Genomic DNA, 16,144 nt, shown 5'->3' with positions numbered 1-16,144 from the left:
TGCAAAAATGGGTCGCCAAATATACTTTGGCGGCCGTTAATATACCTGGGCGGCCCACGCAAGTAAAGTCTATGTGTGGGAAACACTGAGTATGATGCCCACACACCATAGTCAACTTTAATTTTAAAAAAAAACGTAATTTCCCAACAACAAAATTGTGGCTAGTGAAAATGCTGAGTGGCTAGTAACTTTGGAAAACCACTAAAGGTATCTTCGTTTGCGTGAGCCGGCATGGTCGAACATCTGGGACCAAGCCAGCATGAAGTTGTTGAACTGGTCAAATGGTTTGCGGAAGGCTCTGCCGACGAGGTACATTATACGGGCCGTGCATGTTATGTGCAGTGAGTTGGGGAATAGTGACTGTAGAGCAGCATTGAAAGCTTTCTTCATATATGCTGCATTATCTGTGTCAAACACAATGACATCTTCATTGGCAGTGCTGTATTCTTGTAGACACTTTACGACAGCCGTGGATACTGTGGGATGATTGCACTGCTCGAGGAATATGGTGTCTGCAAGGTGGGCCAAGATACTCCCAGATTCATCCTTCTGCAGTGGTGCAAGGAGGACGTTCAGCACACCTCCCCTCTACATCTGGAGTCTCGTCAAATGTCACTGCAACAGGTTTTCCTGCAAGATGTGTCTTCAGCTCTTCTTTTTCCTTTTGATATACCGCTCCCAAATATCTCTCTTGAAGCTGGTGAAAACCTGGAACGGCTCCTCCACTGACCACTTTCTCCCTCAGAAGTTTCCTCATTACAGGATGGCCGCTCTTGGAGAGTGGAATGTTAAGTGCAGTGCAGGTGAGGACCCGGTCTTCACAAATCCTGAACAGATCCTAATCCCTTGCGTTTCGGGGCGGTTTCCTGTAGTCGGTTGGATTAACGAACCGCACCGCAGTTCTCTTGTTAGAGGACCGAGAGTCTCGGTGCCGTTATTTGGTGCCACCAGAGTTCAAAGGTCATCGTTCTCACCAACTTCTGAACCAACCAAGTAAAGGAGGAAGCACTGCGGAGTCTGACAGAACAGGAAGTGGGAACGCGGCCAAGTTTACGAACGTCAACTCGCAGCATCGTTACGTGTTCTTTCAGAGGAAGCTGTCTTTGTTATAAATGAAATTACACGATCATTAGTATTCAGATTCTTGGCATTTTTCCTGGAAATTAGAGTCCTTGGCATTCTTTACCGTACAGCTGAGATGCGTCTGGAGAAATGAGACAGTTCAGCTAATTAACAGCAGACAAACCTGAAGTCAGAACAGAAGACAGATATTCCAAAACTGCGGAAGTCTGGCTGCCTCGCTCGGTCCGGGGAAACATCCTCCTAATGAGAGACGGGACGAGCGCTCGAGGCTTTGTGACGGAAGGGAAGAGAGGAAGTTTGTTTCGCCTCCGGAAAAGACATCAGTCCGCCTGCACCGTTATGTATACGCTTACCACTTTACTCACTGTACCACCGAATAATTAACATCAGGCAATCTCGTTGTGGCATTATTCATAATGAATTGGTAATGATGTGCAGAATGCAGAGACAAATATGGCTGCCAGGAAACCTCAACAACTTTAATGTTTTAATTCCTAAGACATCAATCTTGTTTTCACCAACAATTAAAATGATATTCCACAAATAGCTGCAGTACAATTTGGATTTTAACCTGTTACAACTAGAAATAGTATACATACTGTATATACTGTGTGTGTGTGTGTGTGTATATATACATAGTTGTATAAGTTGTAGAGAAAAAAATGTATTTTTAACCTATTTTATAACCAGAAGTTGCTTCTGATTCTCCTCATCAAAGACTCAACAACACAACTCTAGTATGTTAAAGGGGAAAAACACGCAATTTAGGATTTCCTGTCTTTAGTTTGAATATTAGTTCTCCGGTCTCAAGCTCGTTTGTTCATGTTTAGACGCTGATCAGACTTTTCTTTGACCAGAGGATTGAGCAGGAACTCTTTAACTGAGTATTGTTCCCCTTGAAGCATTTCCCTAAAACGTAATACACTAAAGAAAATAAGTTTCATACATGACTGTGAACGCTCAGCTTCAACAGGGGAAGCTGTCCTGTACCCAGAAGGCCACGGGGTCGATCCCCACTCCGGCCTGCGTGCCTCTGAGCAACACTGAGCCACAACCTGCTAACTGATTTGAAGACGTTGTGGATGAGAACACCATCCAGCTAAATCTCTTAAATGGTAAAAAATAATTGTATTCTCTGACAGTTTTGTGCTGAAGTGGTTCAGATGGTTTACAGCAGGAACAGACGGTTGTGTTCCAGCGTCCGGTCGGTTTGAAGCCAATTATCTCTCTCCTCTGGTTCTCCTGTCCAGTTTGCTGCTCGCTGTCTGACTGGAAAGTTCCCAGGACAAAAATATTGAACGGTGGACAGCTATAATGTACAGAAACCCACTGAGCACATACAGTATATTCATACATTTTATTTATACTGTTTTCCTGTGATAACAAGCTAATTTTCTTCTTTCAATCTTTCAAGATATTGAGTTATTTACGTCTCTATCTCAAGAAAACACATTTTGTTTAACCGAGATCACGAGAACATTATCTTTATCTTGAGATAAAGTAATGGGCAGAGTCTAAACTCAGCAAAGTATTTCACAGTCAGAAGATCCTACTGGATTGAACTCATAGACTCTGACTGTGAGTTTCACATCTCTGGATTTAGACTTTTCATGGGCATCAATAAAAGACACCTGTGTTTTCCTTTAATTTAAACTTGCAGCATCTTCTCAGCGTCAATCATATGGTGATGATCTGGTGATTTTGGATATCATGACACAATTCTGCTGTCTGACCTGATGAGAACAAGTACATTTTATTTAAAAACTCTGACAAAATGTGGTATGAAACATTTTAAGGAATATTATTTGAAAATGTCAGTTTTGTTTGACATCACACATCACAAACAATTCGATTTGGGCTTCAATAAACGCCATCAGTCATACTCAAAAGTGTTTGTGAGCATTCAGGGGAATTATTGCAGCTGAAAGACTTATAATTTATTCATTTATAATTGCATTAAGAATTTATCATGTTAGAAAAGATGCCGACCTCAAGCATTAAGCTACTGACAAGCTTTCAAATCTAATTTGGTATTAATGCACACATTTACAAACAGTGCTGCAGCTGGCTAGATAGATATGGATGTTGCCACAGTGCTTCTGCTCATTTGTTGGTCTAGGTATGCACTTAGTTTATCTGAACATTTGTCTTTCCATGATGTAAATGGGATTCCCACAGTTCTCATTTCTGAGAAAAAAAGAAAAAAAAAAACCCTAACAAAACAAAACAAAAAATTCCCTCTACATGCACTCTGCTCTACACAAGAGGGGCGTGGATCATGTCCACCAAAATAGAGAGTATGGACTGGACTGCTGGTTTAGGTAACACTGAGGTTAACAGTGGAGTGACTGGTGTTGGTCAACAACACTTGCAAACCCCTGCTGATATATTAAAGTTATTTTATGCAACGAGCCAGTAAAATATTACTGATAAATGATAAAGAAAATATTTAAGCCCTGGGAATCAAATTTCAGACTTTTTAATGCTATTTAAAGACGAGATTAAATGAAAAATGCCTTTTTAACCCTTTTAGATCACATCCCCGGTCATACTGTGCACCTATTTAACACTATATGCCAAAAAAAATACCAAAAATCAATTTCATTGTATTCTTATATCAAAATTCAATCATGTTTTCTTCCTGTAAAACAAAATATGCCGTGTGCTTACGTAAGCATGCCCGTAACTAATTTCAACCAATAATATCATGACATCCACCCGTCAATCAATCTTCAACTTTTAGCGCACAGAGCTAAGATTCATTAGTTAGCTAGCTAGCAACAGCACGGTACTTCGGCGTGTCTTCGGGTGTTATGACACGCCCACTTTTCAACGTTCAAATCAAATTCCTCCCAACGTTACGTCCCGCCTGTCTTTCCTGTTTCACTCGGAAATACGTCACGATACGGAAGTTAGATACTCTCGAAATGCCGTTTCATCTCGACTTTAAGGCCTTAATTTTCGCAAAATTGATTTAATGCTTTTTCTTACTTTTTAATAACCCACAGATACCCTGTAAACAGTTGTTAATTTGATAGTGCTTGTCTCAGTTCACAGCCGAATAGCTACAAACTTGATATTTGGCTGCACAACCGAACTTGATATCTGCAGACGTTTGGCGACCGGAGCGGCGGTCAGAGGAACTGATGCTGCTGGACCAGCTTCAACACTCACCTGAGGGCTCGGACGCTCCAGTGTGGCACGAATCTGAAATAACATCCATGGAAATTCAAGCATTTCTTCAAAAGCGAGGGTTAGAAAACAGCCTTTAACAATACGCCCTCCCTCTTATCTACCCCCCCTCCCCCTCCTCCTCCTCATTCAGCAGGTATTACAGCGGCTCTCATCGCTCCGGGAGGTCCCGTCGCCTCACGGCCCGGCGGCGGCGGCGTTTCCTGCTATAATCTCCCCGGAGTGACCGCGGTCTGCAGAAGTGTTGCCGCGGTGGAATGTAATCTCCATTTTGTTATTGACCAGGCGAGCCTCAGCCCCGCGGCAGATCACAGAGCCTCTCCACAGCTTTATTCAGCCTGTCTCTTCGTACAGGTGCTTCCTCCTGATAAAAGGCCCGGGCAGAGGAAAGTCCTCAGGAGCAGCGGGGATTTCCCCAGATAACTGCTTTATCTGAGGAGGAGGATTACTGCTGCGGAGGCATGAGGAGAAACGCTTGGCTCTTAGTGAATGTGCTGATATGTTGAAGTGTACGATGGTGGATATCGTTGTCGTCAACACAAAATCCATCTTATTTAATGGAAAAATAGTTAGCGCTATATATTTAATGAACAACTTAATCTCCTATAGATGATTTGCTGGTCAAAAAAAAAAAATGTCACCATTCAGAAGTGTAAAAACATGGATCTCCAGTCGAGTAAAAACACCAAGACACTCGTCTGCTGGTACAAAACGTCGTCGTCATGTGAAAACTCGTAACTCCGGTCTTCAGTTGAAGGATCACCTGCTCCTCTGTGGGTTGAGCAATTTCTACAACCGTTGTGCTCATAATTTCAAAACCCTTAAACTCTAAAATGCATGGTGGTCAATCTGAAAACAAGGCTGTTTTCCTTGGTGAAATTTGAGGTTCTCTAAAAAGGAACGAAGAACCATTTTAGCCTACTCTGGCTTCCAGTCGATTTTAGAATCAATTTCAAGATTTTTTTGATTCGTTTTAAAGCAACAAATGGTTTATCCCCAGGTTATACTGGGGAACTGTTATCTCCTTATGTTTATTCGTTTATTTGGATCCCCATTAGCTGCCACTCTTCCTGGGGTCCACACACAACAAAACATAACATATATAACAAGACATATAACACATGTAACGACATGTACAACAGTGTAGTGTGAGATCTTCAGACAAAACTCTTGGATTAAAGTCCAAAGGTGATCAAGCATTTTCAATCAGGGATCCTAAACTGTGGAACTTGCCTGAAGACACAGGGAGCAAACTCTATTTATTCTTTTGTAAAAAACCTCAAAACCCATCTGTACAATCCTGCTTTCAACTCCTAATTTATATGCCTGTTATTTTTATTTTTTTTTGTCTTTTGTGCTGTTATGTGTTGGATTTGCAGTCGTTTTCCTGTCACTGCCTTCCCTCTGTGAAGCTCTGTAACTCTGTTTTTTGAAAAGTGTTTTATAAGTGAAGTTTATTATGGATTCCCAGGAGGCGGAGGGGAATTTTTCCATTCTCTCGTTGCTTTTAAAGGAGCGAGGCCACGCCCGCCTGGAGCCGCTCCATTAGAGGAGGAAATAATGGGGTGTCAGCCGCCCGTCCCCCGGCCGTCTCTCACCTTCCCCCGCCGCAAGGCAAGGACATATTATGGAGGCAGGCAGCAGCCATTATACACGCCAGCTCTCATTACTGTGGAGGAGGAGGAGAGGGGGGGGGAAGGGGGGGGATGGTGGAGGCGGCGGTCCTGGCCCGGGGAGGAGGGGGGTGGTGGGCGGGGGGGAGGAGGCGCTGCAGATTCCATCTCTGCTTCCCGAGGGAAACATTAGAGTCGCACCGGACATGCAACACATTCATCTTCCATGGAAAACACCATTTAGACCAATTGTAAGGAAATGATCTTCTAACCTTGAGTAAGGTTTGTTTTTCTCCTCTGTACTGCAGGGCGATACTGTGAGGGAATACTGTCTTTAATAATAATACTATATTTTGACATTTTCAAGTCAAACAGCTTGAGTTGCAGGTTTATATTGGCATTTGATTGCATCTGAAATCTTTAAAATGACGTCAATATCAAAGTAATTTCCTGCATTGAAATGTTGTTGATAATAATCAACACTGATTGGATGTTGGTGGATCTGGACTGGATTCAGTTTCAAGGTAAATTGCTTGACTGCTTTTACTTGTGGTAATTTAACTGTTGGACCTGTCTGGATAATGTAGTTAAAGCCTGTTAGTGTCAATGAAGTCTTGTGTTTCAGCTCAGGTGGATGAAGCCCCGTGCTGCTCCACTCTGCTTCCCATTGCAACATCATCTTAGAAAAAGTTGGGAAATGAGCATGAACTCTGAAACCCAGTTTTATGTGCTGTGGACACAAATGATGTGGAAATGATGTTCCTCCAGCATGAATGAATGGATTCTGTGACAAAAACATGAACTGGACGTTTTCAGCTGCAGGTCGGCTAACGGTTCAGTTTAGGAAACTAAAACAACTTGGTTAAGGTTTGGGAAAGACTTTTGCTAAAAATGTTTAATTTGAATCACAGTAGAAATTTCCTTCCTGCAAGCTGGGAATTGAACTCCGGTCTCTGACATCACGGTCCATCCTCCACCCGACCACAACACCCTGCCTGTCTCTGAGACTCTGCTGCCTGTTATAGTCGTGTCTCCTTCATGGAACCGCTTCCTGCTGGGAAAATTGAATTTTAACACTTCACGTTCCACTTCATTTCACACATCAGGTTGGGGTCAAAGGACAGTTCCAGCCTGATTGGAGTTTTTGTTCATTTCCTTCATTCCCTTACTGTAGATGGTTTTCCAGCTTTTATCACGTTAGGAGATATTTGATCAATTTCATTCATTATTTTCAAAGTAAATATAAATACATAAAGAAGAGAGTTTAAATCTAGCTTTAATTTCCATTTCATCTCACAGACTGTAGCTGGAGGAAGGCGTGACTGGGTTGTGATTGACAGGAGGGGGGCGGGGCCTAACGTAACCACAAAGACAACCTGATCTCACAGAAAAAATGTGAAATGGACACGACTTGTTAACAGCAAATTACATGTTGGTGGAACGTAAAGTCAGGAAGGAAGTAGTGTCACATTGAACCGCGCACGGAATAGTAAACCGTGCCCTCGAATTAGTAATCAATATGCACGGAGTCCTAAACCATGCCCGCAGATTAGCAGACTGTGCACACGGATTTGTAATATGTACATTGATAACGTCAAACAGGGACCACAGAGTTGCATATACAATTTAATTAACATGATTTTTCTACAAGCATGATTTATAGGAAGTAAATGGGTTTCATATTGTCACCAAAACACATCGGATCATAAATTAGACCTACTGATGTGATTAATCAATGTTATGGTTATGGTTCACATATGGTCTAGGTGCCTAATGGCTATTACAGCTCACTGTATGTATGCTGAGCTGTGTGTAATGGCTCTGGCTCACTGTCTATAGGCCTAAAAGTCTCTCTTTGATGTTATCAACGTAGATATTACAAATCTGATGCATGGTTTACTGATCTGTGGGCACGCTTTAGGAGTAAAATGTAAGAAAACCATGCCCACTGATTTCCGCATCATTGTTTTCTGTACCAGGTGACCCCTGGGGGCCTCCACAGTTATCCTTACTGCACCCCCCTCCCCCCATCAGTCAGGAACATTTCAGGCTCAGAATGTTTTTTTTGCTTTAAGCCCTGAATACAGGCAACACTATAGCCTGCTTATGCTGTGAATCTGTGATTTTATAATAAATGTAATCCATAATTTATCTGCTAAAGCCTTTACATCTTTTGACTGAGCCCTTTTATATGGGTTTTATATGGAAATGTATTCTAAGAAGGCAGTAGTGTTGTTCGCAGGACGGATGTTTCAAATCCTCTGTAAATCACACTAACAGCTTCAGTGTTGAGCCAGCTCACAGTCAGCAGGTCAAACACCTTCAGACAGTCTGGGTCTCCACTGGCGGCCATGTTGAAGGCAGCTGATTGTGTTTCTGCCCCAACCTGATCTGACAGAAAAACGTGAAATGAACACGACTTGTTAACAGCAAATTACATGTTGGTGGAACGTAAAGTGTTAAAGGATAAGGCCGGTGTTTTTTAATGCATTGCTTACCGTCAACAAATCCTATGAAAATAACAAAATCAGCAATACGTTTGCTCTCGTTACTTTCTGACTTCCCACGTTCCGTTTTTAGCCGTCAAGCCGGAAGTCATTGGCTCCAATTGTAAGTTAAAAACCTTTAAATACAGCTTGGAAAAAATCTTGGCCTGGGAACTGTTATTTATTTTTAACCATACCATTGTGCTCTTGTTTCTCAACTAGGTTGGGCCAATGTATGGGAGGAAAATGATGACGGGATTCCTATCTTCCAGAGGCATATATGCTAGTGAAGAGCGAGTGGGAGCAGCATCAGCTGTTCGTCCTCAAAACCACGAAGCTCGCCAACAAGTACGCCAGAAAGTGCAGGACTCCAATTAGTGAGGACAGGACTGTGGCTGTGGCTCGGAGGTTATAGAGACTGTGAGAGGCCTTGAGCAGTCATAGATTTTTAATTTTTTTTTGGTTGGTTTTGTTTTGTTGTGTTTTCTTTTCAGTAATAAGTTTGTTTCAGTAATTTTGTTGTTTTAATACAACAACAACAGAACCGTGGCTGGACTTATTTACAGTTCTGTAATTTATTATGTGTTCATAATGTGAAAAGGTGAGTTTGTTCACCCGTTTAAGGTGCAATTGTTCATTAAAAATTGTTTAATGAAACCCAGAACTCATTGCAGTCCTACTGACCGGAAGCGAAGGCTGCCCAAAGTGCAGGACTCCAGTTAGTGAGGACAGGACTGTGGCTGTGGCCGGCCTGTCGCAGGTTATAGAGACTGTGGGTTGTTTTTTTTTGGTTGGTTTTGTTTTGTTGTGTTTTCTTTTCAGTAATATGTTTTTTTCAGTAATTTGGTTGTTTTAATACAACAACAACAGAACCGTGGCTGGACTTATTTACAGTTCTGTAATTTATTATGGGTTCATAATGTGAAAAGGTGAGTTTGTTCACCCGTTGAAGGTGCAATTGTTCATTAAAAATTGTTTAATGAAACCCAGAACCTGACTCTGATCTGTTTATTAATTACAATGTATTGACAATTTTAAATGACCTATAGATATAGTCCCAACCGCACTGAGACACTCAGCTGGCTGGCTCAGTGAAATGAGATCAGCTCCTTACTCAACGTACCAGACTCTCCAGGTCACACCGGACAGGATGTGGAACTGACTCATTGTTCAAATTCAAATTTCTTAGCATCTTATCACTTATTGTAATACATTTAAAATACTTTAAATCTTACTTCTGGTCATTTCCATTGAGTTGTATTTATATACAACACGTGTCTGATAACACCGAAACAATGTGATGACATATTATGTGATACAAGGAACAACAACAACCTCACTATGACTGTACTGAAAACTGAAGACCTAGATATGGTTTTCATATTGTGAATGTAGCCATGTGTTATGTGCTGTGTTCAGAGGACTCACATAAAAAAAACAGAAACATTAGAATGTTAGCAGATAATTAAGTGATGAACAACAAGCAAAGGCTTACCAGATATTCCCAAAACACATCCAGTCTGATTCACACCGCCTCTTTAAAATCAGTGTTGCAATACTGGAAATTCAGTTACTACAACAAACACTTTCTCTGTCTTTGTTGTTGTCATTTCTCCTTCATCATGATTGGCAGTCTGAGTAAAAAACATTTGACACTTTTCTGAAAAGTTGAAAATTTTTAACTTCTGAAAGCGCTCCGCTGTCAAAAAAGCCACGTGGCACAGAGCTTTTTGGAGAGAGGCCGCCTTTTGTGTGCCTTGCGGCCGCCCCCCATTGGTTTAATGTATAAAAGGTGGTGGCAGTTTTGAAAAAAAATGCTCTGTTTGAACACTGAGTCTTATGGCTCAAGTTCCTGGATAAATCCTGTTTAGGTCTGGCCCAGCCCAGTGGAAAACTGGGGCATCAGTTCACTACAGGCTGGTGCTGTTTGACGGCCCTCTGGTTTGATCAGTGTGATAAATTATTAGACAGAGGGAATGACAAGATATTTTTTGGTAGTTAATAGTTTGTTGACACATTGGTTCTGAATGCTCCCTTGAGTTTTTTTAGATATGGCTTCCAAATAAATTTCTGGGGATTTTTGCTTAATCTTTCCTCTCACTTACCATGATAAAAATTACAAGATCAAATTTGCACTAACCTTACGACTCCAAGCGTTAGGCATGGCTCTCTTATGCTAAAGGTTTAAATCAGCTGTGTCAGGAACAGGCAGCAGTGAAGAGCACTTGCTGGTGGACACACAAGCTAAGGTCAAAGGTCAAAGGTTTGACCCACGGTGGAAAAGGGGACTAATGTTATTCCTGCAGACCCTCCACAGCCCCTCTCCCGGACCTCAGGTGATCCATCACGGTCGGACCGGTTCGTTGTCTCTGAAACGACGATATAAATCAAACCGTTAGCGGTCGGCTCCAGCGGCCGGACGGTTTAATGATCTGACGAGGAGCGGCGTGTGTCGCTGCACATCGGACCGGAGAGAGGAGAAGCCCGCCCATCGCTCACCCTGACTTATTAGTGTTGAAATACCAAATGATCCGTCTCACTTGAACTCGTCTGAAGCGGCCGTTCATCTTTGCGGAGCTGTTTTTAGCTTTGTGTGAAGAGCGGCTCTTCCAGTCTCGGCCCGGCCCTCCGCTGTGCGCCGTTACGCGGCAGAATGAGCCGACGCACGGCTCAGCTGTATTTTACCACAGAGACACATCGTGGCTTCCGCTGATGACCGAGTCAAACCAAAACATATCGCCGCCGTGCAACAGAAGAGCAGATGGGAACTATTTCAGGGATGAATAAAGCAGAACTTGTTTTCTCACTGCTGTCCATGCAGTTTTTACATTCTTTGATGGGGTTTTAAAGGCTTCAAGAGCCCAAAGGTCATGAAACCAAAACAAATAAATGACCCTGAGTAATAATGAAGAATATGATAAACTTCCTTTAGTTTCCTAATATTTTCTCAGACTGATCTCACAGAAAAATGACTTGTTAACAGCAAATTACGTGCTGGTGGAACGTAAAGTGTTAAATTTACGTTTTCCCAGCAGGAAACAGTTCCGTGAAGGACACACGACTGTAAACAGGAAGTAGTGTCACATTGAAGAAGCCCAGTGGTCAGTAAGGGTGTTGTGGTCGGGGTGGTTGCTGGGCGTATGCGACCGGAGGTTCGGTTCCCAGCGTTTTCAAAGGACATTTCAACCGTAAGTCACAATTTTTAATGAACGTTTTTCTTACTTAACCATGGCCAAACCATTTTCCTAACCTTAACCACCAATTGGTGGTGGAGGAACGTATTTAAATGTGCGTATTAAATTTTTCAATTATCATTCAGTTCGTGGTGGAGAGCTAATCCTGAGTTAAGAATTTTGTTGTTATGGCAACGAGTCGGCCTAACTGTCAGAGTGGGAAATTTAAATACTGAAGCTGTTTCATACAAGATGGCAAATATTTGTTTTTTGGAAAGAGCCTGAAGAAGAGAGAGAGAGAACAACAACAACAACAACAACAACAACAACAACAACAATGAAGAAGTAGTAGGAACAGGTCAATATAAGAGTCAACAGCAAGTTTGACTTAAGGTCACATTTAAGTCTCAGACTAGGTCTATCTTTATGCAACTGGCGCCTGGTCTTGCTGTTTTCTGCATGTTTGGAGCACCGCTGTCCCATGATCCTCCTGGTTTTCTTCACATGTCAGTGATCGCAGAGCGTCCAGCCAGAAGGAACAGGAAGTGCACCTGCTGCACATTTATCAGTGTTTGTGCTTTTGTTGAAATGTTCAAATAAAGATAATCGAAAGAGAAATTGATGCCTGATAGATTTTATATTTAGTTGGATGCACCAGTCTACACAACTCATTACCATCCATGTTTAAAAAGATGTGGATGTGTAAAACGTCTCTGGGGTTGAACCTTGAACCAGGTGCACTCCAGCACTTTATTACATACTATCTAACTTGTTGTGCAATACCTTTTTATTATCTTGTTTTTACCTTGTTCTCTATTGCTGCTGGTCACTGAGAGTTACCAAACATAATTTCGTTGTATGCCTACAATGACAAATAAAGTGTCTTATCTTGAAAGTAATATTAATGAATTTTTTTTTTCTTTTTGATTAATGCGACCTCATTAGTGTTTACCAGCTAATGAAGTTAACCTAACAATGTTAAAATGACAATGTGACGAATGTCTGGACCAGAGCAACAAATAATTCATGATTCTTTTCCCTCCGACCGTCCAGAGCAGAGATCCATCAGTCCGCCCGCTCAGTGAGAAACTCTCTGATCTGCTGGCTGAAGTGTCGATGCGGCTGTCCGGGCCGCCGAGAGGTTATGGGTAATTATGGGTAACGCGGTCTGAGGAGCGGCGGTTCGGACCGGACTCAAACTGCTGTAATGATTTTTTAAAAGCTAAGAGGCTCTTACAGAACGCTGAGAGACACTGAGCCGGTCCAACCTGGAAAAACAAACTGCAGTCAGCAGAGCTGCTGAAGGACTGACACACACACACACACACACACAGACTGACACACACAGACTGACACACACACACACACACACACACACACAGACTGACACACTCACACACACACACACACACACACAGACACATACGACAACTGTGGGTTCAAAATAAAAACACAGACCAACTAACTCAAAACCCAAACAACTTTAGGTTCTCTCTCTCTCTCTCTCTCTCTCTCTCTCTCTGTCTCTCTCTCTTTCTCTCTCTCTCTCTCACACACACACACACACACTTTAAAGTGTTGGTCTGGCTCTGCTGTTGTCTAGTTTCCCTCATTACAGCTGAAGCGGTCGGTGGTTTGTTTCCAGTGTTTTTGGCCTCTCAGCTCAGACAGAGAGATGAAGCAGCTGTATCAGACAGGACCCCGGCTGCAGCGTGATTTCCCATGATCCCCGGCGGTCTGTTGATGCTGTGCTAGCTAAACTGCGCAACACGCTAAAACTCATTTCAACAGACCGGACTCAAACGTCCAGTCGGTTGAAGTCAGATGATTCACTACTGACAATATTCAAATAGAATTGAACTGAAAATATTAGATGCATTTTATTTCATAGGTTCATTTTGGAAAAGTGTTTTTTTTGAAGCGGGGACTTCCATTCACCATTAATTGTAGTGGAGAAGTTGGGGAAGTTTCATTCTTCTTCGCTGGTGTTGCAAGGTATTGTGGGATTTCCTACTCCGCCTGAGGAACCGCTGTACGCTTCCTTCAAAACAAGGAACCTTAAAAAGGAAAGGAAGCTTCCTATGTGTCCTACCTGAAGGAGACAGAACTACATGCTTCCTAGACAGGAAGCTTCCTTGGCTGCTGTGACCTCTGACCCCTGACCGCCTTACTGTTGGCTGCTTGTAATGTTGATGATCTACGAATTAAAGCTTCTTACAGTCAACTTCTGGATGAGAGAGACAGAACAGGAATATAAAATGTAAATGGATGCAGTGTGGAAATGTAACTCATAACAGATTACTGATTACTTTTGTAACACTGTAATCTAGACAACAATCCACTGGAATGCTCATTTACATAATCTGATTACCTTCATTTACCTCTGGATCAGTTTTCCTCCACAGTCTGTAGAATATCCTGTTAAACTGTTTCTGGATCAGGATCACCGGATTTATTTCAGTTTTACAATAAATTAAATTAAATTTTCCAGGTTTGCACAATCCCTTCTAATGTGTTTCTGCATATTAAACCACATATTTGTCCAAATGTATTATAATGCTTTCATTGTAACCTGACATTAGTTGTCATTATTGGTATTTTTTAACCTTTATTTCTCCAGCGGAGGTTTACTGAGCTCCAACACACTGACCCATGCGGACTGGAGTGAGGGAGGGGAGAGGGCTTCTTATTCATTTTGTATATATTGTTTTAATATTTTCCATTTATTTTACACAGCACTTGGTAACTGGAAAAGTGGCACATAAATACAGTTATTATTATTATAAGATAACATAAGATAAGACTGCAGCTTATTGATCCCCCGGGGGAAATTCAGGTGTCACAGCAGAAATTGGCCAAGGAAGAGGGAAATTATTTTATTGACCCAGATTTCTGGAACCTTCCGGTCTCATGCAGCCTCCTGAGCTCCAGCGGTCCCCTGGCCTCCAGATTATTGATGATTCCAAGTCGATTTATTCCTTCAGCAGCCGGACTCTGACAGGCTGATCTCACCTGCAGCTCGGCTCAGTCCAGACCTCGACCTCTGACCTCACCTGTTCTGACACAGCGGACAACGGTGAAATGCATTATGGGAGATGAATATCATTAACAAGATGGACTCCTCCTGCTGACTTTAAAGGAAAACTCTCCTCAGATCCTCTTCACTGATATTTATCATCAGTCTGTGATGTTCAGTGCTTTCAGCAGCTATTTAGTGATGAAGTGTCATTTACTTTCCCTCAACCTGCCTCGTCTACGTCTACTGCAGTTAGTGATTTACTACGTTTCCCAGAATGCCTTTTAACAACCACCAGAGAAGAGGAATGAACTTGTTGCTTTCAGCTGTGGGTTCTACAGGCAGGGAGAGAGAGAGAGAGAGACAGTAAGAGCAAGAGAGAGAGAGTTTTTCCAGTCTAGAGAAAGAGAGACTCTCCTCTTCCTCAAACCCCATCCTGTCTCTCTGCTGCAGTGCATTCTGGTCTCTCTCCTGCTCCTGTGGTGGAGAAACTGGTCTCTCTCCTCTTCTACGATGGATTTCTCCCTGTATGATTGTTGAACGTCTCTCGGTGCAAAATGGCGGCTCTAGAAAGAAGCCCTCGCTCTTTGATTCTGAGGGACTGACACCAAAACCTGACGTTTACCGCTGATGTTTTACATCCTGAAACATTTTCTCATATCAAACTCCACTGTAGCTGCTGGAAACATCTGGAGGTGACGTCACCTCGTCTACGATTGGCCGGTTATCCACCAAGAAGAAAAACACAACAAACTACTGGATGGAGCCAGGAATGAAAAGTTCATCACCAACAGCTGCTTTTTAAGAGATTTAGGGGGATTTTCCTTAAATACCAAAGTCCACACTTACTTATAAAACAATTTTGGAGTAAAAGCTTATACACACAGGGTCTAACAGCATAATTTAAAACATATTTAACAAAATATAATCATGTTTAATTGGCTCTCTCATACTGCATTCAACAGTATGGAAAATTAAATCCCCCTTACAGCAGCAGGATTTGTCAGACTGCTAAACAAAGCGCTGCTACTTCAGTGAAATTTTATTCAAGTGAAGCTAATTCCCCCTCTGGCTGGAGGGGGGGGGGGGGGGGGGGTATCTGGCACATTCATGAATACTAAATCAATCTAATGTCAGCTTTCATTAGCTATTCATGTAGTTCAGTAATTTGGGACACGGCAGTGGAAGAGTGAGACGGCTAACTGAGTGAAAACTTCTAAATAGCAAAGTTATTGCCTTTTATTGAGAAATTAGCTGTGAAAAATTTGGGTTGTGAAGTTTGTTTTTTTTCAAACATGTATGGTGTTTGGTACCCAACATACTGCATGCCACAGCGTTAGCATGCTGAAGCGTTAGCAGCAGACACAGAGAGGAGTCTGGTGTCGATCTTCTCATCAGACCGATGGACCAAACTCCCAACGAGTCGTCTCAGTCTGATGTTCAGCCTGAACCTCCGTCTGGTTTCACTCCTTCATTCAGCTGAGACTTCCTCCTCGTTAGCCGTTTTCTGTGTTGGGGGGGGTTGATTTTCCCTGAACCGATCACTAGTGACCGACGTATCTGAACCGATCACTAGTGACC

General features: G+C 42.3%; 1 pseudogene; it reads right to left on the bottom strand.

Annotated features, from left to right (window-relative positions):
* Positions 1 to 16,144, bottom strand: part of LOC144541917 (uncharacterized) — a 46,726-nt pseudogene that overhangs the window by 19,650 nt on the left and 10,932 nt on the right.

The sequence above is a fragment of the Centroberyx gerrardi genome, chromosome 12, assembly GCF_048128805.1.
Source record: "Centroberyx gerrardi isolate f3 chromosome 12, fCenGer3.hap1.cur.20231027, whole genome shotgun sequence".
NCBI lineage: Eukaryota > Metazoa > Chordata > Actinopteri > Beryciformes > Berycidae > Centroberyx > Centroberyx gerrardi.
This window is presented reverse-complemented; position numbering and strand designations above follow the sequence as displayed.